The sequence below is a fragment of the Carcharhinus amblyrhynchos genome, chromosome 30 (genome assembly GCF_965287045.1).
Source record: "Carcharhinus amblyrhynchos chromosome 30, sCarAmb.v2.hapA, whole genome shotgun sequence".
NCBI lineage: Eukaryota > Metazoa > Chordata > Chondrichthyes > Carcharhiniformes > Carcharhinidae > Carcharhinus > Carcharhinus amblyrhynchos.
Genome location: NC_137353.1, coordinates 16,941,495 through 16,965,016, shown reverse-complemented (window position 1 = coordinate 16,965,016; position 23,522 = coordinate 16,941,495). Strand labels below are relative to the sequence as shown.

Genomic DNA, 23,522 nt, shown 5'->3' with positions numbered 1-23,522 from the left:
ATGGGACAATATGCTGCCTTCAGTGAGGGAATACTTTGAGTATAGTCCTGGTACAATCTCACAAGAGGGAAATGTAGGACAAACATACCCAGAACTCCCTGGATGATGATAGTGATAGAGAGTATGACAAATTTAGACCTGACAACAGTAAGGAAAATTTGTTATTTCTTTAAAATGTTGTTTTTAAGAATGTTTGAAAGGTATTTTGCATCAATTGTAACAGGATCATAGAAAAATTTCATATAATTTATTGGAATCCCTACAGTGCAGAAGAAACCATTGAGCCTGCACTGACTCTCCAATAGAGCATTCCACCAAGGCCCTGTCCCCATATATTTACCCCGTTAAGCCCCCTAACCTAAACATCTTGGGACACTAAGAGGCAATTTACCATGGCTAATCCCCTCAACCTGCACATCTTTGGACACTAAGGGGTAATGCAGCATGGCCAATCCACCTAACCTGCACATTTTTGGACTGTGGGAGGAAACTGGAGCACCTGGTGGAAACCCATGCAGACATGGGGAGAACATGCAGATGCCACACAGTCATACAATTATCGAATCCTACAGTGCAGTTACCCAAGGTTGGAATTTAACCCAGGTCCTTGGCGCTATGAAGCAGCAGTGCTAACCACTGTGCTACTCTGCCGCCCTGTAATTTTCTCAGAGTAAGAAATACTGTTCCATATGACCTGATGATCCTTGACCTGGAAGTAGTAGCCTCAGGAAAGCAGTTAAAAATGTTGTGTGGCTGGAGAGCTGTAGAGACAAAGAAGAACTGCAAGCAGAGAGATTTGAGGGTGGAGGTGATCAGCACACAGCTGCAGACACAATAAAGAGACAGAAAGAGGAACAAATAACTTGTGTGAGGGGAAGTCAGCAGAGCTAAAGCAAAAGGTCAGTTTTCTGTTTGGCTGTAAGAAGAAAAATAGAATTCCAGAAGCTCTTGGGGAAGCAAGGTGCAAGAAAACTAAAAGGGACTAAATTCTAAAAAGTGGTGCCAATACCTCCGGCATACAAAAGAGCTGAGGATTTGTCTCAGAAACTGAATGCTGTACTGGAGTGTTATTGGTTGGCCAATTGAAAAGGAACTCTGGAAAGCTACACCATCAGGACTGTCATGACCCCAGGGAAAAGCATTTCATAGATGCGTGCCTTCCTGATGATAATTGTATCCATGAAACTTGGATATGAAAGCTGCTGTCAGATAGAACTCCTGACTTACTCTGTGCGATCATAGAACAATGTATTGTGGAACTGTGTAGCTACTTCGTGTCATATGTCTGCAGGACTGATGCAGGTACTTGTGATTGTGTAAGATGTATCTTTGTTTTATTGATTATTTGAAGTATCATTTGCCTGTTCATTCATGTTTAATTTAAATTGGTTCTGATTCATATTAAAGTACATAAGAACATAAGAACATAAGAAATAGGAGCAGGAGTAGGCCATCCAGCCCTTCGAGCCTGCCCCGCCATTCAATAAGATCATGGCTGATCTGTCGTGGCTCAGTTCCACTTTCCCGCCCTCTCCCCATAACCCTCAATCCCTTCTCTTATCAAAAACCCATCAACCCGCTTCTTAAAAATATTTAGCGAGGCAGCCTCCACCACTTCAACGGGCAGAGAATTCCAGAGATTCACCACCCTTTGAGTGAAGAAGTTCCTCCTCAACTCCGTTCTAAACCGCCTCCCCTTTATCTTGAGGCTGTGCCCCCTAGTCCTACTGTCTTTTTTGAGCGGGAAGAGTCTCTCCACCTCTATCCTATCCATCCCATTCATCATCTTATACGTCTCAATGAGATCTCCCCTCATTCTTCTAAACTCTAACGAGTACGAGCCTAGTTTATTCAGCCTCTCCTCATAGCTCAATCCCCTCAACTCCGGTATCAGCCTAGTAAACCTCCTCTGCACTCCCTCCAGGGCCAAAATATCCTTGCGCAGGTGCGGCGCCCAAAACTGCACACAGTACTCCAGCTGCGGCCTCACCAATGCCCTATACAGCTGCAGCAAGACCTCCCTACTTTTATATTCAATCCCCCTCGCTATGAAGGCCAGCATCCCATTCGCCTTCCTGACCACCTGCTGCACCTGCTTGCTCATAATTTCTTCTTTTTCTTCAAGGTTGGTAGTGGGGTCAGTGTTAGAACCCTTGTTCTTCTTGATATATATTAATGACCTAGACTTTGGTGTTCAGGGCATCATTTCAAAATTTCAGTTGATGTGAAGATTAGAAACATTGCCAACTCTGATGAGGATACTCTTGAACTTCAGAAGGACACAGACATGTTGGTGGATTGAGCAGAAGAAGTTCAATACAAAGAAACGTGAGGTAATTCATTTTGGCAGGAAGAATATGTGCAAGGTTACGGGGATAAGGCAGGGGATTGGGACTCAGTAGAAAACAGTGCAAAAGTGACAGGACAAATGGCCTCCATCTGCACTAAAAAGGTGATTTGGGGAGGGAGGGGTCATTCAGTAAATTTGGTTATTTTAGCTCCTAGTTTCTCCATGGTGAACACAACAAGAGTAAGATAAAGTAGAAAAAACATGCATATGTCAGGTGGATAATGCAACTGAGAACCAGGCTGAATATAGAAAATTCAGATGGGGAAGTGAAATAAGAAAAGCAAAGAGAGACTAAGAGAAGAGACTGACAACTAACATAAAATGGATTGTAAAAGTCTTCTATAGGCACATAAATAGTAAAGGTTGACACACAGGAACACAAGAAATAGGAGCGGAAATATATCATGAGACCCACACAGTCTGTTCTGTCATTCAATCTTCGGCTTCAACTCCATGTTCCACCTCTCTCCCAAATCTCTTTAATTCCCTGAGACACCTGACTTAGATGTATTCAATGATGGAACATCCACAACCCTTTGGAGTATAGAATTCCAAAGATTCATAACCCTTTGAGCAAAGTAATTTCTCCTAATTCTGACACTGTTTCTGCCGGTCAGGCACAATCTGTGTCTATGCTACCAAGCCTCTTCAGAATCTTGTATGTTTCAATGAGATCACCTCTCATTTAAACTACAGAGAATAGAGACTCCCTACAGTGCAAGAGGTGGCTATTTGTTCCATCAAGTCTCACCGACCACAATCCCACACAGCCCCTATTCCCATACATTCATCCTAGCTAGTCTCCTGACACTAAGGGATAATTTAGCATGGCCAATCCAACTAACACACACATCTTTGGACTGTGGGAGGAAACTGGAGCATTTGGAGGAAACCTATACAAACATGGGGAGAATGTGCAAACTCCAAGCAGTGACCCGAGCTGGGAATTGAACCCAGGTCCTTGGCACTGCGAGGCAGCCATGTTAACCACTGTGCCGCCCACTTAACTTAGTCTCTATCATAGGAAAACCTTCTCATCCCAGCGACATTCACTGCCGTCTCCAATGCAAGTATATTCCCCCCTTAAATGTGGAGACCAAAACTGCGCTCAGTATTCCAGCTGTGGTCTTACCAAACCCTGTACAACAATCATAAGACCTCTTTATTCCTGTATCCAATCCCCTTGTAAGAAAGGCCAACATGTCATTTGCCTTCTAAATTGCTTGCTGTACCTGCATGCTAATCTTCTGCATTCCTTGTACAAACATGGCCAAGTCTCTTTGAACATTAACACTTACAACTTCACACCTTTTAATTAAAAGGAGAAGTGCGACTGATTAGGGACCAAAGAGTGAATTTATGCGTGGAAACTGGCATGGCTGAGAGACTGAATTAGCACTTTGCATTTGAATTTATCAATGAGGAAGATGCTGTCCAACTCATAAAGAGGCAATATTTGAGACATTAGGTGAGCAAAAAATTGATAAATAGAACATAGAACACTACAGCACAAACAGGCCCTTCGGCCCACGAGTTGCGCCGATCACATCAACACCTACCAACCTACAGACCTATCTATAACCCTCAATCTCATTAAACCCCATATACTCATCCAGAAGTCTTTTAAAAGACCCCAGCGAGTTCGCCTCCACCACCACTGACGACAGCCGATTCCATTCACTCACCACCCTCTGAGTGAAAAACTTACCCCTAACATCACTTCTGAACTTCCCTCCTTGCACCTTAAATCTGTGTCCTCTCGTAGCAACCATTTCAACCCAGGGAAATAGCCTCTGAGAGTCCACCCTATCTATTCCTCTCAACATTTTGTAAACTTCTATCAGGTCGCCTCTCAACCTTCGTCTCTCCAGGGAAAAGAGTCCCAGCTCCCTCAACCTAACTTCATAAGGCATGCCTCCCAGTCCAGGCAACATCCTTGTAAATCTCCTCTGTACCCTCTCAATAGCTTCTACATCTTTCCTATAGTGAGGCGACCAGAACTGCGCACAATACTCTAAATGAGGCCTGACAAGGGTCTTATAAAGTTGCAGCATTACCTCCCGACTCCTAAACTCAATCCCTCGATTAATGAAGGCCAGTACACCATACGCCTTCTTGACCACCTCCTCCACCTGCGAGGCCGATTTAAGAGTCCTGTGGACCCGGACCCCTAGATCCTTCTGCTCTTCAACACTACTCAGACTTCTGCCCTTGATAGTGTACTCGTTCATCCCGTTGGTTCTGCCAAAATGGACGACTACACATTTATCTGTGTTGAAGTCCATCTGCCACTTCTCCGCCCAGTCCTGCATCCTATCTATGTCCTGCTGCAACTTTTTCCATCCTTCCAGACCATCCACAACACCACCGACCTTAGTGTCATCATCAACATATTGGATAGGTTGGCTGTCCTTAAATTTGAAAAGTCACCAGGCCTGATAAAATGCATTCAAGGATACTGAGGGTGGTATGGATGGAAATTTCAGAGGAATTGGCTATTTACTCACAATCCTCTTTAGTTACAGTGGTGATGCCAGAAGACTGGAGAATTGCAAATGTTGCACCATTGTTCTAAAATGGGTGCAAGGATAAGCTCATTTCAGAAATAATTTGGGACAAAATTAACAGTCGCTTGAACAATTGTGAATTAATCAAGGAATGCCAGCATAGATTTTTAAGGGCAAACCATACTTACCGTCTGATAAGGTAACAGAAGGTTGATGAGGGACATGTGGTATACTTCCAAAAGTTTTTTGATAAAGTCCACATCACAGCTTTGACAAAGGCTTATATGGACTCAAAACATCAGCTCTTTTCTCTCCTTACAGATGCTGTCAGACCTGCTGAGATTTTCCAGCATTTTCTCATTTGGTACCACACCACAGACTTGCCTGCAAAGTTAAAGCCCATAGATAAAAGGACAGTGGCAGCATGATTACGTATTTGGATGACAGACAGGACAGTAAAAAGTCTTACAACACCAGGTTAAAGTCCAACAGATTTATTTGGCACTAGCTTTAGGAGTCTCAGGCTTTTGCATCAGATTCACTCACCTGATGAAGTAACCTGAGACTCTGAAAGCTAGTGCCAAATAAAACTGTTGCACTTTAACCTGGTGTTGTGAGACTTCTTACTGTGCTTACCCCAGTCCAATGCCAGCATCTCCACATCATGACAGACAGGAATCAGAGAGTGGTGGTGAACTGTTGTTTTCTGGACTGGAGGAAGATACATAGTGAGGTCCCTAAGGGATCGATCTTAAGATCACAGTTTTTCTTGATCTATATTAATGATCTAGCCTTTGGTGTACAGGGCACAATTTGAAAATGCGTGGATGATGCAAAACTTGAAAGTATTGTGAACTGTGAGGAGGATGGTGATAAAATTCAGGAACTCAGGCTGGTGGAATGGGAGGACAAGTGCAGATGAAATGTAATGCAAAGAAGTGTGAAGTAATTCATTGAAAGAATGAGGAGAGACAATATAAAATAAAGGTTACTATTTTAAAGGGGGTGCAGGACCAGAGGGACACATGTCCACAAATCATTGAAGGGTAGTAGAACAAGTTGAAAAAGCAATAAATAAAGCATACAGTACAAATAGAGTACAGAGTAAGAAAGTCATGATAAACGTATGTAAACTTTTGTTCAACCTCAAATGAAGTACTGTGTCCAACTCTGGGTACCACACTTTAAGAAGTATGTGAAGGCATTTATCACAAGGAGGATGGTGAATAAAAGTAGGGGAGCCTTGCTACAATTCTACAGGACATTGCTGAGGCTGTACCAGTATTGTGTACACTTTTGGTTTCTTTACTTAAAGAGGGATATACTTATGTTAGAAGCAGTTCAGAGAAAATTAATTAGGTTGATTCCCAAGGTGAAGCAGTTATCTTATGAGGAAAGGTTGAACAGGTTGGGCCTATACTCATTGGAGTTTAAAAGAATGAGAGAGGTGACCTCAGTGAAACATAAAAGATGCTGAGGTTATTTCCACTGATGGGGGAAATGAGAGGGCACAGTTTAAAAATGACAAGTCCCTGTCTGAGATGGAGATTAGGAAGAATTTATTCTCTCGGGGGTCTTTAGCCTTCGGAAATCTCTCCCACAGAAAGCAGTGAAGGTTTGATTATTGAATCTATCCAAGAAAGATGTTTGATTGGCAAGGGAATTAAGTGGAACAGAAAAGTGGAGTTAAGGCCACAATCAGATCAACATGATCTTCTTGAATGGCAGAGCAGGCTCAATAGATCAAATGGCTTACTTCTGCTCCTATTTCAAATGAGCTTATTAGAGAGGGTACAGACAAGATTCATGAGAATGGTTCAGGGATGAGGAATTTCAGCTAATTGGATAGATTGGAGATGCTGAGGCTGTTACTGAAGAAGAGAAGATTAAGAGGTTCAGTTGAGGTTTTCAAAGTCATGAAGATTCTGGATAGGGTAGCCAGGGAGGAACTGTCAGAAAGGGCAAGAACCAAAGGACACCAATTTAAGGTGATTGTTAAGATTTGAAATGCACTGAGAGTGATGGAGGCAGTGTCAATTCGAATCTTGAAAATAGAATTGGATAATTATCTGAAGTGAAAAAAATTGCAGGGCTACAGGATAAAGCTGGGGAACAGGGATTAACTGAATTGCTCTTCCAGACAGCTAGCACAGACACAATGGGCTGAATAGCTTCCTTCTGTTTAATAATCATTCTATGATTCTGTGCCACAGTTACATGCTCCCTTTACCCACAGAACAAATAGGAAACATCATTATATTCCAGTGTTTAAGCATTCACTGATTACGTGGCCATGTGTCGATTGGACAGAACATCTTGTGGCCACCAAGGATATGGCATGCTTTTCTGTCTTGGCTAAATTACTGGACTAATAATACAAAAAGTGTGATTTCAAACCCACTAGGCTGATTGAGAATTTAAATTCAGTTTTTAAACAATGTGGAAATAAAAAGGTGGTATCAACAATGCCATTAGACTGTTAACAACTCTACCCAGTTCATCAACCTCCTTTTATGAAGTAACCCTAAACCCTTTCCTGGACTAAGGACATACAAACAGGAGCAGGGGTAGGTCACATGAAAGAAAGACAGAAATATTTGCATTTACAGAGCACTTTTCACAACCACCAGATGTCTCAAAGCACTTTACAGCTATTGAAGTACTTTTGAAGTATAGTCACTGTTGTAATGTAGCAAATGTGGGCTGCGCAGCCAATTTGGCACACAGCAAACTTCCACAAACAGCAATATGATAACTGAAACAAAAAAATGCTGAAAATACTTAGGCAGTTTGGCAGCATCTGCAGAGAATTGGAAGCAATATCCTTGACCTGAAATGTTAATTCTGTTTCTATCTTCACAGATGCTGCCAGACCTGTTGAGCATTTCCAGAATTATTTGTTTTTATTTCAGATGTCCAGCTTCCACAGTATTTTGCTTTTGTTTTAGCAATGTGATAATGACCAGATAATATGTTCTTTTGTGATGTTGGTTGAGAGATGAATATTATCTAGGACACCAAAGATAACTTCACTGCTTTTCTTTGAGGTAGTGTCATGGGATTTTTGCAGCCCCCTGAGCAGGCAGATGGGAGTGTCAGTTTAACATCTCAACCAAAAGACAGCATCTCTGACAGTGACAAACTAGAGTATCAGCTTTGCTTTTTGTGCTCAAGTCCTGGAGTGGGTCTTGTGACTGAGCCATGGCTGACACACCATCAAGCTTCATCCACCATTGAACATAATCATGGCTGCTTCAACTCTACTTTCCCACCAACCCCATATCCCTTAATTCCCTAAACAACTACTGCTATCTATTTATTAGTTCAGAATACAAACCATCCAACTTTTCCTTACATAGTTGGATGTCATTGAATGTATTTGTAAATTATGTTAGGAATGCATTGACCAAATAGCCATAATTTTCTGAATACTTCAATTACAACAATTTAATGGCCGTTGTATTTATTAACCTATAAGACTGACAATTATGTACAAGGTGAGGCAAAGGCTTCCAGATTCAGTCTGATTGCAGCTTATGATCTGATAATCATACTTATATATTTGATAAAAGGTAATTTCATAACTAATAAGTACTGAGAATTTGTCACCATTTCTCTTCATGAATTTATTTAATAAAAATAGCTTCCACTAAAGAAGATTTTTCACATTATTGATAAGATTCTATTGTTGTCAGTAATTTTACCAAGGAACTCCCAGGTACTTCACTGGCTCCCTGTGCACTGTCATAACATAGTTCTCCCTTATTAACCCATCAAGCCTGCTCCACTATTCAATAAGATCATAGCTGCTCATCCACTTCAATGCCTTTTTCCCTACACTATCCTCATATCCCTTTATGTCATTGGTATTCAGAAATCTCTCAATCTCTGCTTTAAACATACCCAATGACTCACAACAAAAATATCATCTCAGTCTTAAATGGCATTATTTTGAAATTGTGTCCCCTGGTTCTAGACATCTAGACTCCCCAACCAGGGGAAACATCTGACCCGCATCTACCCTGTCTAACCCTTTTAAGTATTTTGCAGGTTTCAATGAGACCACCTTTCATTCTTTAAAAATCTAGAGAATACAGCCCACATGTCCCAAATCTCTCTTTATGGGACTGTCCTGTCTTCTTGGTGAACCTTTGTTGCTCTCCTTCGATGGCAATATACTTCCTAAAGTAAGGGGACTAAAATTGCACACACTACTACAGTTTAACCAAAGCTCTATACAACTGAAGCAAAACTTTACTATTTATACTCAAATCCTCTGTGATAAAGGCTAAAATGCCTGTTACCCCCGCATGCTACATTTCAGTGACTTATTGACAAGGACACAGGTCCGTTTTGACCATCTGCACTTTCCAATCTCTCACCATTTAAGAAATATTTTGCGCATTTCTTCCTCCCATCAAAGTGGATAACTTGAACATTTTCCACATTATATTCCATCTGTCACGTTCTTGCCTACTCACCAAATGTGTCCAAACCCCCTTGAAGCTGCTTTGCATCTTCCTCACAACACATTCCCACTTAGCTTCGTGTCTTCCACAAACTTGGATGGTCCCCACATCCAAATCATTGACATATTATATACAGCTGGAACCCTGATACTGATACTGATTCTTGTAGTACCTATTAGTCATAGCCTGCCAACATGAGAATGACCTGTTTCAAAGAATCATAAAATCCCTACAGTGCAGAAGGAGGTTATTCATCCCTTTGAGTCTGCAACAACTCTCTGACAGAGTATCTTACCCAGATCCTCTCCCCCACCCTATCCCTGTAACCTAATGTATTTACCCCACTAATCCCCCTAAACTACACACCTTGGGACACTAAAGGGCAATTTAGCATGGCCAATCCACCTAATCTGCATATCATTGCACTGCAGGAGGAACCTGGACCACCCAGGGGAAACCCACATAGACACAGGGAGAATGTGCAAACTCTGTACAGTCACCCTAGGCTGGAACTGAACCCGGGTCTATGTTGCTACGAGGCAGCAGTGCTAACCATTGTGCCAAACTGCCACACATTCTCTCTCCCACTCTCAGTTTTCTGCTTCTCAAATAGTGGAGTGACATTTGCTACCTTCCAGCCTGCAAGAACCATTCCAAAATCTACAGAATTTTGGAAGATGATCACCAATGTATCACTATCTCAATAGCGCTACCTCTTTCAACACTCTAGGATGTAGAATATCAGGTTCTGGGGATTTACCAACATTTGGTTGTTTGTTCAATACAACCTTCTTACTAATATCAATTTCCTTCAGACCTAGTCCTATTCCTTTCCATCTCTAATTCTGGTTGATTTCTTGTATCTTTCTCAGGTGAAGACAGATACAAAGTAATTATTTAGCTTCTCTGCCTTTTCTCTATTCCCATTATTAATTCTCCAGATTCTGCCTGCAATGGACCCACATTTGTCTCAGCCAAGCATTTTCTTTTTACATACCTATAGAAGTTTTTACAGTCCATTTTTATGTTTTTTGCTAGATTACATTCACATTATATTCTCCCTTTCTTTATCAGATTCTTGATCCTTCTTTGTTGTATTCTAAAATGATCCCAATCCTCAAGTTTACTAATATTTCTAGCAACTTGCATAAGTCTTTTCTTTTAACCTTATGAGTGGCCTCTTCCAGTATCTCCATTTTTGGGTTTATTTAATATGTGACTGGTAAGCAAACAGTAAAAGGCTTTATTGGTGTATGCTTCCACATTTACATGCAGGATATTTTTTGTCCTAAAGTTTTTTTAAAATCCATTCATGGAGTGTGAGCATTGCTGATGAGACAACCATTTATTATCATCCGTATGTGAAATGAGAGAATGTGCTGGTGAGCTATCTTCTTGAACTGCTGCAGTCCTTGTAGAGTAGGTACACTAACAATGCTGTTATGGAGGGAGATATCAGGATTTTGATCCAACAACAGTAAAGGAATGACAATATATTTCTGAATGGGGACGGTATGTTACTTGGAGAGAACTTGCAGTAGCAAACCCACATGCCCTTGTTCTCCTAAGTGGGAGAGGTTGCAGTTTGGAAGCAGCTGTCCAAGGAACCTTGGTGAGTTGCTGTAGTGTACCATATGGATGGTATACACAGCTGCCATTGTGTTGTTGATAATAGAGTTTCTTTGATCCAGATAGTAATGAACTTCTCGCTGTTGTTGGAACTTCACTTATCCAGATAAGTGGAGAATATTCCACCACACTCCTGATCTGTTCTTTGTAGATGTGTGGACACTTGAGGAGGCAGGAGGCGAGTTATTTACCATAGCATTCCCAGCCACTGACCTACAATAGTAGCCACAATATTTGTGGCTAGTTCAGTTACATCTTTAGTCAATGGCAACCCCTAGGATGTGGATTCCCATTGACTTCATAGTAATGTGAGAAGCTTGCTTTATTTATTGACTTATCTCATTGCTGCTATTCCAATTCACCAAAAGCAGGTTCCAAATATACACTGACAACACCCAACTGTTCCTCACCGCTACTTTATTCAACCTCGCTACTGTCTCTATTTATCACACTGCTTATCCAACATCCAGTATCAGAGGCTCAGAAATTTCCTCCAATTAATTTTGGGAAGACCAAAACCATTATATTTCTTAGTCACCTAATGAATCTGACCATACAATCAGGTCATGATTACCTCTACCACTGAAGGTGGGTGGGAGATATAATAATGTTTTTGTTCATTCGTTAGTCTCTTCACCTGTAAACAATATATCTCAAAAACTAATAGATGGATTTGAACAAAACTTTACACAGACAGGAAACAGCTGAATGAAAAAACTGATATTTGATGAAGACAGATACAGATCCAGAATTCTTTCAAGGGATCTATTAACATTGGGACTTGAGCAAATTAACTTTTTTTTTGTCCTATTAAGAATGTAGTGGGTTGTCTCAACTGTTAGGATGGAATTTGTTGCAGTTGTCTAAATGTGAGTGATGTTTTCAGAGCAGGCTGTTGGATGTAGATTGACCTGAGGTCACCTCAACGAATTGGAAACAGTTAATAAAAAAAATGTTTTCAGCTTTTGAATTACTGAGCATCATCTAGGCAGGGAAATACCTCAAGGAAGAGCTGCATAATCATAATAACAGTCTGCTGGAGGTATGGGCTCCAATGAGTGTCATTTATTTTGGCATTGTTTTTGACCCCCTGATGAGCTTCTGACCACATGTCAGCAAAAGGGCCTACTTCCAGCTCTGTAACATTGCCGTACCCTGACCTTGCATCAGCTCACTTATTGGTGGAATCCTCATCCATGTCCTTTACCTCTAGACTTGCCTATTCCAAAGCCTCCCATCTCCTACTATCCATATGTTTTAGCTGATCTAAATCTCTGCTTCTCATACCTTGACTCGTACCAAATCCCATTTAGCCTTCTTCCCTAGGCTCACTGACCTTTAATGTAATAAAACACCCAAAGGTACCCGACAGGAGCATTATCAAATAAAATTTGATACTAAGCCATATTAAAACAGATGATCAAAAACTTGGTCAAAGAGATTTTAAGCAACATTTTAAAAAGAAGAAACTTGAGTCTTAACTATCTCAATGCACCCTTCACCTGCTTCCCACCATCTACCCTGTAAACTTCAGGTCATTCAAAACCTCTGCTGTACCAAAACATTAACTCACACCAGCCCATCACCCCAGTGCTTACTGACCTACATTGGTTCTTAGCCTGACAATATCATAATTTAGAATTCCCATCCTTGTTTTCAATCCCTCCGTAAAGTCTTACAGCCTCCTCCAGCCCACAACTCTTTGTAATCTAATCCAGTTCTACAGTCTCCCATGAAAACTGCACTTTTCCAATTCTGGCTTTATAAGGATCCTACATTTTAATTGTTCCATCACTGGTGGCCATGCCTTCAGCTACCAACGTCCTAAGCTCTGGAATTCCCTAAACTAAATCTCTGCATCGCTCTTTCCTTGTTCAACATGCTTTCTATCTCTTTTGCCTTTGAGTCATCTGCCCTAATATCTCCTTCTATGGTTTGGTTTAAAAGTTTTTGATAATGTAAAACTTCAGGCCATAAAGGTCTTAGGATGTATTACATTTTTTTTTAAAGCACCATATAAATACAACTTTCTCTTCCATTTTGTTTCTGTATAATTTAGCACTGGCCACATTTCTCATGTAGATATCATTTGTTGTCATCCTTAAATGTAGATATCTTAGTCAATATTCTATTTAATCATTTGTAAAATTGTAATAACAGCAATCCTAAAACTGACCCCTGTGAGTCTTCAATGGCAACCAGTTTCCACACAGTGACATGTCCCACTTCCAAATTCAGCAGAAACTGGGAATCAAACCCAGCAAATTTTGCTGTGAATAGCCTCTGCTTCATGATGTGATGCACATCAAAGGCCACTTTGGAAAGTGTTTCAATGTAGATGTAAAAAAAAAGTTATGGACTACTTCATTCAATACAGTCATAACATTATTTCATACCAAAAGTTGTATTATTAATGCAGGTCTTGTAAACTGTTTAAACTTTTCACCTGCAAGTATTTTAATATCTTGCATCTTTCTATATACTATTCTTCACCTCAAGTATTCATTTCATAGACAGGGAACACATCTAACCTGAGGCTGAATGTTATCAGCCTTGATTTTAAAAGCAAACACAAGAAAGTATTCTATAATTGAGTGACTTCACACAGAATTGCAAATCTGTCACACTTCAGCAGTATACACCTGTGCTTATCAATTAAGAGTTGAAAAGTTTTAATAGTTTGGCAAGAAGTCCCTTGTTGAGCCAGCACTTGGAATCTAGACTCATGGAATTATCAACTGCTCACAGAAACCCATTTGAAGCATCTGCTTATACCAAAGTCCATTTCCCAGACATGGATTTGGGGAGCAAATTTATATTGTAGGTTTATGTTAACTTGGTTACTAGTCCTCAAAGGCCTGATAGTGAAGACATTATCCTGATATTGTCCAAACTTTATTGTTCTTTAAGTTCTCTGCCTGATCATTCGCCAGAAAAGACAGTGCTGTGATTGTATTACTACATATGTCTGCCTCAGCTTGAATTGGGGTTTGAACCCTATCCTGTTGATGTTAATCTGAGCCCCTCACACCATCTAGCCAAGGGAGATAACTGCCCCTCCAGTACTAACCTAAAGAATTTCAAAGATTCTGAGTTTAGATTTTGATCTGTGTTGAATAGCTGATGTCATGCTAGTAGTTTGGGAATATGTGCAGATGTCAAATCAGAGCAGAATTGGATTTGATCGCATAATCTCTACAGCCAAAAAGCTGTAATCACTATCCAGACTGCACATGAAAGATGGTCTTTTGGGCAGGGTGATGGAGCAAGCTGACCCCTTGGAATCATACACTAAACAAGAGATGGTCCTTCAAGAGAGGAAGAAATTAAAATTATAGGGAAAGAAACTTATGGTAAGTATTCAGCTTACTTTTGCTACTTAATTAAATTTTGTTGGAAGGAATTCCATTTTGAGTTATTAACCTCTTGATGAAATACACTAAAAATAATTTCCATTTTTATTAAAGTAGGTTCACCTAATTACCTTGACTAGTGTAAGACAGATGTCAGGTATTATCTAGAATAATTGTATTCCTTTTTGCATTGGAAACCCAAGACAATTAAATCCTCTGACCAATTTAGGTTTAAATTGAATCTTGTTCCTTTTGTATCTCTTAATACTCTGGTTGCTGTTAACTATCTGGCATAGCTCTGTTGGCCTATATAGCCTAGATTTTAAAAGTAGCTACATTTAAACAAGTATCAATTTGTTTTTTTTCCCCCCAAACACCTCTACTGACTAAAAAATCATGTGGAATTTTAAGCAATGAGTGGATAACCAAAGCAATGGCAGGTGCAGATTATTGTTTGAAATGTAGGGCAGTGTTATCTCAAGCAATGTTAAGGATGCCTGTACATCCGCAATAACCCTCTTCATTTATAAATGTGTTTTAGGAGTAGATCATTTAGAGTAAGATTTTAGTTTAATAGCTGATTTTCAGATATTCTGTGACATATTTTTGTCCTATAATCACTCGTTTATCAATGAAAATTTTGACTTCACCATTTACTGGGTGAACACAGTCCATTTCCTCTGTGACCTTGGTTTCAATCTAGTTCAGACAAATAGGATGAACAAAAATCTGCCAGCTGTCAAGAATCCTGAATGATGAATTTGGCCATTCACAATTTGGTTTACAGATCCAACTCCATGAGGGTGAAAATATGGCTGTTTGGACAAAGAAATGTCTTATGTAGGCACAGTAAGTCAGTGTTTCTTCTACCAAGATTTATGGTGAAGTGTACATAGTATCCCAAGTACTGGATCACAAGTTTAATGAATTCCTCCTCTTTTGCAACCTCATTGAAGTGATGTTAGCAGGGAGGCATTAAATCAGAGGCAATAAAAGTGATTGTGTAATGAATTGAAAAAAAGTTGCAAATGCAGGTCAGTCAGCATCTGTAGAGGAAGAAAAGACAAGACATTTTGAGTTTGACCCTTAATTATAAAATTTGTGATATAATGCTGATTTTTTTGAGCTATCATCAGAATCAAATACATTGGCAATCACTGTATTGCGTAAATGAAATTCAGTTTTCCTAATTTTAAAGATGACATGGAAGGGGATGAAGATGAATTCTAATAAAACTCTTCCCACCATTCAAGTATATCCTTCCATTCCTTTCTCCTGCATGTTTTCATCTAATTGCCCCTGGAATGCATATACATTACTGACTTCAAGCACACCCTGTGATAGGAAGTTCCACATTCTTTGGGTAGAGAGACCTTGAATTCCCTATTGGATTTATAAATGACTATCTTGTATTTATAACCCCTAGTTTTGGTGTCTCCTGCAAAATCCAAAACATAGTTTAAATTGCACAGCAGAGTCAATATTGATGAAAATAGCAATACATTACAGAAGGACATTAGCAAAATTGCAGAATGGGCAAATGAAGGTCAGCAAGTTAAACATAGTACATTTTGGTAGGAAGATTAAGAATAAAATTATTTGGAAGGTGAAAGTCCAAATTGGATAGAGGAATAAGGGGATCTTGAAGTATAAATACACCAATCAATGCAAGCCGAGACAGGTTAACAAGGCCATAAAAAAAAATCAAGCACTAGGCTTTATATCTACAAGGATACACTCAAAGTCAGGAAGTTATGTGAAACCTGTATCAAAGTTTGGTTAGATTACATGTAATGTGCTGTGTGCAGTTCTGCTTGCCATATTATTAAATGATGGAGAAGTCACTGAAGAAAGCGTAGAGAAGATTTATAAGGATGATACCAGAAATGTTTGAGTATATGTACCTGGAAAAGATGAAAGGGGTGGGTCTCTGTTCTCTTGAAAAAAGGCTAAGGGGTGACCCAATAGATCTTTAAAATCGTGAAAGGCTTTGATAGAGTGGACCCAGAGAGAATGTTTGCACTTGTGGGAGAAATATAACCAGAGGCCAGCAATACAAGATAGTCACCAAGAAATCCAGTAGGGAAATCAGAATAAATTTCTTTACCCGCAGAGTGGCGAGATTGTGGAACTTATGACCTCAGGAAATGATAAAAGCAAACAGTATAGATACATTTAAAGGGAAGACTAGTAAATGAGGGAATAGAGTTATGATGAGAAATTTAAAGGAGGAAAATGGAAGAAAACTTGCGGAGCATAAATATCAGCATGGACTAGTTGGGCTCGGTAGCCTATTTCTACGCCATGCATCTGATATTGCTGAATTTGCTCCATAGTGTAAATGGGGTGGTTCAGTAGCAATGGAATATATTTTGGAACTACTTTCTTTGGAAGTTAATATAAATGAGATCAGTTATTTTAATAAAAAGGGGAAGACTGGTTCATTGCCTCTTTTTATTTGGAAGAAATAATTGAATAAAAGTTAAAAGCACTGTTTTACTTGAGTTTTGCCATATCTTGCTCCACAATAGGTAATGTAATTGCAGCTTCCTGCTTGTATTGCTGCTGAAATGCTCATTATTTATTAGTGTAGAATAAATGCAGCATTTAATAACTGGCTACACTTTAGGTCAAAACTGATACTTTATCTGATTTGAGACAGAATAAACAGAGGAGGGCAGGAGTGTTCACAGTGTGTATCTGAACTGTTTAACTTGCAGTTTGAGCATTGAACTGTAGGTGCAGCAGTCACTGTACAGAGAAAAAATATACCAGACAAACTTTTCTAAAAAAACCTATTCCAGGCATTACTGTGTGTACTAACAGTCAATTACAGCTTTGTAACAATAATTTTTGACTTTTCACACAAATTATTTTTCTCCCCCTCGAAGGTGATCATTCATGCTTGGTTACAATTCCATGGACAGCAGGACAGGTGGGTATGTTAGATGCCAGTCACTTGAGGTCCACCCCTTTAGATGCCAGGATTTGCCAAGATTAACAGATATGATATGTTCAGCTAGGGCTTTCTGAAAGATTGGGAAATGAGTACTGCAACTGGGAAGAAGTTTTTGAATATTTGGAGCCCTGAGCTGGGACTTAATATGGACTGCCTATGGTACCCTTACATGTGATGTCTACAGTACAGTATATCATAGACAATAGCACACAGAGGGAGAGGAGCAGAAATGGAGAGCAAGGTAGCATTTAAGAAAGATGTAGCCATAATACATTAGCCCAGAGCACCTTAGAACATGTGGGTAACAAAGGTCCTTTATCGGCCTCAGTGTGGATATAAGCATTAGAAAAATGTGGTTTACTAAACAGGCAATAAAGGGAGCTATGCCAGTTACTACACAGGAGAGAGTGTATCCAATGATCATCTGACTGCATAGCTGTCTGTGGCCAAGAAAATCATAGGAGCAATCAACTTTTATGGCACTGGCTCATTCCAAGCAATATCTGCAATCTGTCAGGGTTTCTGGGCATACATTCATTACTTTAGAATAGTTGCTTTTCTATCTTCACAATCTTCTCTTCAGAGAATGCTATGAAATAGTGGAAGAATTTGCAGGTTGATTAACAATAGAATAGGTCACAACAAACGCTCCTACGCTTGTAACCATCTCCTTTTCAGCAGATAATGTAATATATGGATGAAGAGTTTTACTAGTTCCCACAACCCAAACAATAAATGGTGGGCCACCAACACACACCTGGCAGATTTTCTGCTGGACGTCAACTGTGACTTCAGAGCCAAAACTCTGTCTGAAGTAGGTGACTCAGATGGGAATACTACTACTAAGCCAAATGCTTGTTCCATTCATCAGGTGATTGGCAAGTTTGGCAACACAGTAAGAAGTCTCACAACACCAGGTTAAAGTTTATTTGGTAGCACAAGCTTTCAGAGTCTCACTCCCTCTTCAGGTGAGTGAGTTCCCAAACAGGGTGTATGCAAACTCAATTTACAAGATAATGGTTGGAATGCTCTGGGCTTCTCCACTACAGACTTCCTGTAGAAGCTCAGCACACATGGAGCAGTTGAACTAGGAGCACTCCTCATCAAAATGAAAGTCTCAGCACTTTATACCAGCATCTCCCATGACAACAGCGACACCGACAACTGCCTAACTCATCCGCTTTACCCTGGACCACAACATCTTTACTTTCAACAACCAGTTTTTCATCCAGACATACAGAACAGCCATGGAACCAAATTTGCACCTCAATATGCCAACATCTGCGTGCCCAGGTTTGAACAAGACCTCTTCACTACACAGGATCTTTAACCAATGCTATACATTAGATACATCAATGACATTTTCTTCTTTTGGATTCATGGCAATCACTGAATTATATGACAGCATCAACCAGACTATGGACTACTCTTCAGAATCATTTGCGTTCTTGGACACACGCATCTCCACCAAGGGTGGTTACTTCAGCACTTCACTGTACCACAAGCCCATGGATAACCTCACAATGCTCCACTTTTCCTGCTTGCACCCCAAACATGTTAAAGAAGCCATTCCCTGTGGACAAGCCCTCCATACACACAGGATCTGCTCAGATGAGGAGGATCACAACAGACACTGAAAGACACCCTCAGAAGAACAGGATATGGCGCTCAACTGATTGACAGTTTCAATGCACCACAGCAAAAAAAAACACACTGATCTCCTCAGAGGAGAAACATGAGACACGGCAGAGAGTACCCTTCATCATCCAGTACTTCCCTGGAGATGAGAAGCTACGACACCTTCTCTGGAGCGTTCACCACGTCATCGATGAAATCAGACATCTCGCCAAGGCCAACCCTACACTCCCACTTCTCGCCTTCAAACAACCTCAAACAGACCATTGTCTGAAGCAAACTACCCAGCCTTCAGAACTGTGACCTTAACACCCCACAACCCTGCCACAGCAACCTCTGCATGGCATGCCAGATCACCGACATGGATGCCATCATCTCACACGAGAACACCATCCATCAGGTACACAGTATATACTCCTGCGACTCGGCCAACATTATCTACCTGATAAGCTGCAGGAAAGGATGTCCCGAAGCATCTGCATGGTCTTCCTGATGCCACGACAGCGGAAGAATGAACGCCACTTGACAATCAGGCAGGAGTATTCTCTTCCAGTCAGGGAACACTTCAGCAGTCAAGGGCTTTCAGCCTCTGATCTTTGGGTAAGCGTTCTCCAAGACGGCCTTCACGACACATGACAACACAGAATTGTTGAGCGGAAATTGATAGCCAAGTTCCACACGAGGATGGCCTCAACTGGGATCTTGGGTTCACATCACACTATCTGTAACCCCCACGACTTGCCTGGGCTTGCAAAATCTCACTGACTGTCCTGGCTGGAGACAATATACACCTCTTTAACTTGTGCTTGGCAGCCTTCCATTCACATTGTCTGTAAAAGGCTCACATTCTAACCATTATCTTATAAATTGAGTTTGTGTCTGTATATACGCCCTGTTTGTGAACAACTCCTCACACACCTGAAGGAGTGAGAGTCCAAAAGCTTGTGCTATCAAATAAACCTGTTGGACTTTAAGTGAGACTTCTTACTGTGCTTATCCCAGTCCAACATCAGCATCTCCACAACACAGTAAAACAGCAATGAAAAAGAACCATCTAGTTTTACTGGTTTTTGAGGTCCAAGGGAAATAGATCTACGATCCTTGTAATTTTGTAAACATCTACTATTAACCTCCTCAACCTTTTCACTCCGTACTTCCTGTATTTCCAGATTGTGAGAGACAATAGAAAAAGATCCAACACATCAACATAAGATATGCTGGAAGTTGCCACTGTGTGTTAATCCTTTATAATTCAGTCTTTCCTGCACACTTCAAAAGAAACTCATGCCAATTAATGATTGTTAAGTGACAAAGTTTATCCCCTGCTTGCATGAATAAGGACTTCACTAAGTAGGGTGACTGCAATTACTGCCCTCTGGCTAACAATTCTTCTTCCCTCCCATCACCCACCTCCAATCGTCCTATCCCAGATTTCTATCTCTCACTTACCCAACTGTTGCTGGCTTCCTACTCCTTGACATCACTTGTCCCCCAACTGCCCAGGTCTCCTATGTTTTCTCTGTCCAAATTTGCTATTGCTTAACTTTGGCCTTGTATCTTTTAACCAACCCCAACCCCTGTACACTCCCCACCACAAATTCCCTCTGCCTCACCATTTCCAAATCTGATTCTCCCCTCAGCATCCCCCCCCCCCCCAAACTTATCTGTAAGACCACATTAAATTGAATAAAACAGCAACAAAAAGAAATTGGGATCAGACAAGGTCACACTAACTCTATTTTAACCCCATTTCCCCAAACGCTGTCATCCTTGTTCAAAATGGGAGTTAAAAATCAAGACTAATACCTCTTGCCATAAAATAAGTAACACATCAGCTTTTTTTGAAATAAAAGGCATTGTTTTTAATTTCTTACAAGTTTGAATCACTAACTTTTGCTCATTATCCAGTTTCCTCAAAGTATAATTATTTCATTTTTTTAAAACCAAAGTGTGCCACCTCATTTGCTAATATTGAATCTCACCTGACACTTAATTTCCTATTCCGCCACCATATGAATATTCTCTTACAGATTCCTTGATAATTAGAATTATCCACCAACCCTACAAGTTCAGTATTGTCTGCAAAACTGGGCAGTATTTCCTCTTGCCTTATATCCAAATGATGTTGGAAAGTCCCCTCTCTTGTGCCTTTGTGGACTCTGCCTGCTCTCCTGCAGAAAGATTGAGATGAAGTAATAATAAGCAACTTGGGGCTGTGACAGAAAGTGGTACGATAAGAGATCTAATGCTACAAATTTATTAAAATACAGGAGGGGAGTTTAGCAATCCATGTTAATAGAATTTCCCTCTTAGCTACAGCACTTCAGCGACATAGATCTGAGCTCCGAGACCTTCTTGGTCTGTGTTTTAACGTCACTCAGCAATGGAATAGCTCAGTCACCATGCAAGGTCCTTGTAAATATCTCAAAACCACAATTGTGTTAGAATATTTTATCTGACAACCTAGAAAACTACCCTGAATCGCCTCTTGCAACTTGAGGAGAAATCTGCACCGTGGAGATGCTGCCGCTAGTTGGCTCTGTTGCGCATATTTGCTTAGAGTCAACAGTTACTCCCGATAGTTATAAATATTTCCTCTGTTCTATTGAATAAAATTTTCTGTCTGTTACTTTCTCTTCCTAAGAGTTATATGTTGGTGTACAATTTCTCGCCTGGTGGCTATCCTCCAGTAAATAACCCAAATTATCAAAATTCATATCTGAACATTTTCCCTTTCCTATCGGTTGTTCCGGGTAGGAACAGATACAAATAAGGTCGGGCCAGAGCTAGACTTTGACCCATTGCTCTGGTCCAGTATCACGCAAGTAACCTGTACAAAACTTCAAGCGTTGCTGCACCTGAAGAAGTCGAGGCCACTTTGAGTAGGTAAGCCATCACTGAGGACAAATTGATAAGCGGGGAAACTTCTACTCGGTCCCGTCCTCAATCTGTCGACTTTAGACATTTCCTTCGAAACCCATACACAGCACCAACTTTCACAATGCAGTTTCGGAGTGGCAATAATAAGATAATGGGAGGCTGAGCCCCATTCCTCCACGTTGTAGCGGAAGGTATTCCAGACGATAATGGAATGAAAGGCGGTTGTCCGATTTTTTTTTCCACCGCCTCGACAGATTTGAGTTAGGAGAATCCAAGCCTGGCTGTTGGCAGGTGATTTAATCGCAGCTCTTAATACATCTGAACCTTGATGCTAATCATTCAATCTCCGCTAGGGGATAGCAATCAGCAGCAGGAATCCTCGCTGATCATCTTGGTTCTGAGGCCAATTATAGTACCCACTCTATCTTACCAGGTTAACATCAGTTAATTTAACATCGAGCAGAGAGAACCTGATTCCTCACTGAATGAACTAAATGAACCTAACTAGGAAGCCTTCCTCTTTAGATTTCACTTTATCTACCACTCAGTGACTGAGATCTAATCTGAACTCTGAGGTGTTACAGTTTGCCTCAATTGAGTGGGGAAATTCGCAGAGTACCTTTTAATCAGTACCCAGTGACCAAAATTGAAAAGGACACCATCAGATTAAATGAGGTTGTGAAGTACATGCTCATTCATATTCAATAGCCATGCTAATGGCTAGATGTGTGAATTTGTAAGAAGAGCTTAGTAAGGAGCAAAGGTACCAATCAAGTGAATTGAATTTTTTGAGTAATATGGCTGCACTTAATCACACATGGGCGAATGGGCTATCACATTGATTCGAGTCCTGTGGACGATGACAGGCATTTGGAGGGGGAGAGGGGAGAGGGGAAGGGGAGGGGGGGAGAGGGGAAGGGGAGGGGGGAGAGGGGAAGGGGAGGGGGGGAGGGGAGAGGGGAAGGGGGGAGGGGAGAGGGGAAGGGGAGGGGGGGAGAGGGGGAGAGGGGAAGGGGAGGGGGGGAGAGGGGGGAGGGAAGGGGAGAGGGGGGGAGGGGAGGGGAAGGGGAGAGGGGGGAGGGGAGGGGAAGGGGAGAGGGGGGGAGGGGAGGGGAAGGGGAGAGGGGGGAGGGAAGGGGAGAGGGGGGGAGGGAAGGGGAGAGGGGGGGAGGGAGGGGAAGGGGAGAGGGGGGGAGGGGAAGGGGAGAGGGGGGGAGGGAGGGGAGAGAGAGGGGGAGGGGGGAGGGGAGGGGGAGGGGAGAGGAGGGGAGGGGGAGGGGAGAGGGGGGGAGGGGGGGAGGGAGAGGGGGAGGGGAGAGGGGGGGGGGGGAGGGAGAGGGGGAGGGGAGAGGGGGGGAGGGGGAGGGGAGGGGGAGGGGGAGAGGGGGAGGGGGGGGGAGGGAAGGGGAGAGGGGGAGGGAAGGGGAGGGGGGAGGGGAGGGGGGAGGGGAGGGGGGGGGGAGGAGAGGAGGGTGGGAGGGAGGGGAGGGGGGGGAGGGAGGGGAGGGGGGGGGAGGGAGGGGAGGGGGGGGGAGGGGAGGGGGGGGAGGGAGGGGAGGGGGGGAGGGAGGGGAGGGGGGGGGAGGGAGGGGAGGGGGGGGGAGGGGGGGAGGGGGGGGGAGGGGGTGGGGGGGAGGGAGGTGGGTTGGGGAGGGGGGAGGGGGGGTGGGGAGAGGAGGGGGTAGGGGGGTAGTGGGGGGGGGGGAGAGGGGGTAGTGGGGGGTGGGGGGGGGGAGTGGG

General features: G+C 41.9%; 1 protein-coding gene and 1 long non-coding RNA gene across 7 annotated transcripts in view; one reads left to right on the top strand and one right to left on the bottom strand.

Annotated features, from left to right (window-relative positions):
• Positions 1-10,793: 10,793 nt before the first annotated feature.
• LOC145360109 (uncharacterized) lies at positions 10,794-22,090 on the bottom strand. The gene is made up of 3 exons (XR_013889667.1): positions 21,761-22,090; positions 20,885-21,073; positions 10,794-15,354 (listed from the first exon to the last, which is right to left on the bottom strand). It is a non-coding gene; the product is annotated as an uncharacterized LOC145360109 (long non-coding RNA).
• LOC145360108 (putative oxidoreductase YteT) overlaps positions 21,100-23,522 on the top strand; it is a 264,299-nt gene continuing 261,876 nt past the window's right edge. For 3 of the 6 annotated variants that reach the window (XR_013889666.1, XM_080215071.1, XM_080215072.1), the window contains exon 1: positions 21,100-21,788. The gene's annotated coding sequence lies outside the window, so the exon portion shown is untranslated. The remainder of the gene's footprint in view (positions 21,789-23,522) is intronic. The other 3 variants (XM_080215074.1, XM_080215075.1, XM_080215070.1) reach the window with 1 other exon arrangement.